This window comes from Dermochelys coriacea, chromosome 6, assembly GCF_009764565.3.
Source record: "Dermochelys coriacea isolate rDerCor1 chromosome 6, rDerCor1.pri.v4, whole genome shotgun sequence".
Classification (NCBI taxonomy): domain Eukaryota; kingdom Metazoa; phylum Chordata; order Testudines; family Dermochelyidae; genus Dermochelys; species Dermochelys coriacea.
This window is the reverse complement of record NC_050073.1, coordinates 8,481,828-8,484,142: the sequence shown is the minus strand read 5'-3', so window position 1 is coordinate 8,484,142 and position 2,315 is coordinate 8,481,828. Positions and strand designations below refer to the sequence as shown.

The 2,315-nt window shown below is 42.9% G+C and overlaps 1 pseudogene; it reads left to right on the top strand.

The window, feature by feature from the left end:
* Positions 1-422: 422 nt before the first annotated feature.
* LOC119856904 lies at positions 423-1,317 on the top strand (annotated as a pseudogene).
* Positions 1,318-2,315: the final 998 nt, after the last annotated feature.

Sequence of the window (2,315 nt, the reverse complement as noted above, 5' to 3'; positions counted from 1 at the left end):
AATATAAAGTGTTATAAATCACGTGTATCTGTCTGTCAAGGGTTTTAAACAGCCAGCCATCACCCTAGTAACTGAGCACCTTCCACTCAAAAACAATAGCAATAGCCAAGTACGTAGGAGACTTTATGGAGTCTCTTTTTGGGGTCAAATTTTTGCCAGAGGGAGGGGGGTTTCTATTTTGTTTTGTTGTTTGTTTGTTTGTTTGTTTTAAAGATCTCATTAATTGCCACTCTTCCTTTCCTCCCTGAAGTCAATGGTGTTAGTTACACAAGTGTAAAACTGGTGTAAGTGAGCGGAGCATCAGGCTGTGTTTATCTGTAATTCTGATATTTCTGTGTGATGGTTTGAATTATCACCCCTTTTTTCTGTGACTCTGTCTCTCTCTCTCTCTCTCCTCCCAACAGGTGTCCTGTGTGACAATGATGTCTAAGATCAATGAAAGCACGGTGATTGAGTTCATCCTTCTAGGATTCTCAGATCATCCAGAGGTGCAGATGATGTGTGTCTTCATGGAGTTCCTGGTCATTTATCTTATTACCCTGGTGGGGAATCTTGGGATGATCATGTTAATCAGGGTTGACTCCTGCCTCCACACACCCATGTACTTCTTCCTGTGCAACTTGTCCTTCATAGATATTTGCTATTCCTCCTCCATCACCTCCAAGATGCTGTCGGACCTCTTAGCAGAAAGGAAAAGCATTTCTTTTGCTGGGTGTGCCATACAGGTTTACTTTTACAATGTATTTAGCACCACACAGGGTTTCCTCCTGGCCACCATGGCATATACCCACTGCTCTATATGCCCATTATGTCCCAGCGCTACTAGCTGGGAACAACCTCTCTGTCATACTGGGCTGGGACCATCAACTCTGTGATACACACAGGAAGCATTTTAGACTGTCCTTCTGCAGCTCCAACATCACTGACTACTTTTGCGGTGACATCTCTCCAGTACTAACACTCTTCTGTTTAGACACCCATGTCAGTGAGATGCTGTGATAAGCACCTTCCTGACCGTCCTCATCTCTTATATGTACATCCTGTCCTCTGTCCTGAGGATCTGCTCTACTGAGGGCAAGCCCAAAGCCTTCTCCATCTATACCACCCACCTGATGGCTGTCACCATGTACTATGGGACACTGTTCTTCATGTATTTACAGCTCTAGCCACCTTCTGGACCAAGACAAAGTGCTCTCCGAGTTTTATGGTGTAATGGTCTTCATGCTGAGCCCCCCTGAACTACAGCCTCACGAACAAAAAGTGAAATATGCCCTTGAGAAAATGATGGGAATTAAAAACACTGGTTTGTGGACATGATATTATCCTGCCACATCACATCGGGATATAAGATTAATAAACGAATACATCTGTCTTTTTAGATGTCTGTGCCATATGCAACAGTGCCCTGCTGTCAATAGAAACGGATGCAATTTTGGAAAGAAAGCAAAGGTTAACATTTTTTGTTCATGTTATGCCTGCAGAATCTAGTCTAAACGACGATGCTATGCAATAATGAACGGATAATAATAATAACTAGCTCTTGTATAGCACTTTACATCAGTAGATCTCAAAGTGCTTCCCAATCTTTAATGCATTCATCCTAACAACAGCCCTGTAATTTATTGCTATCATTCCCATTTTACAAAAGTGGAAACTGAGACACAGAGTGGTTACACAACTGGCTCAAGGTCACTCAGGAAGTCAATATCAGAGCAGGAGATTGAACCTAGGTCTCTCAAATCCTAGACCCTGACACTGCATTGCAATGGATGGGGTACCAGATCAGATTAAATTGCTGTCCAACTTCTTCCCAAAGGATACTGAACCCTATCCCTGGGATGGAGAGGTCCACTTCTGCTTCAGGAGTGAAACCATAGTTCCCTTTTAAAATTCAATAATGCCAGCCATCTTTTGAATTGGCCTAAGGTGTGGAGGCTTCCCAGTTCATTTTCCTGAATGAAATGGCCAAATTTAGGTGAGAGATGGGAGCTCAAGGGAATGCAAAGAGGGGAAAGAAGTCAAGGGGGACGATAACACAAGAGAATGGGCGACTTTAAACTGTCTCATTGCCCAAAGTCACCCAGGAAGCCTATGGCAAAACAGAGGATTGAAATGGCGTCTCCCAATGCCTATACCCCATAACCATAATTGCATTTTAGTCTCCTGCCATTTCCATGCAGATACAATACTGGAATTACTATATCATATTGATAAGTTATTATTTAGAGTATTGATACTTAATACATATGCCTTGGAAACAGTACGGCCTACAGGCTCGTGCTTGGGACTAGAACTCTGGAGACCTGGTTTCTAGT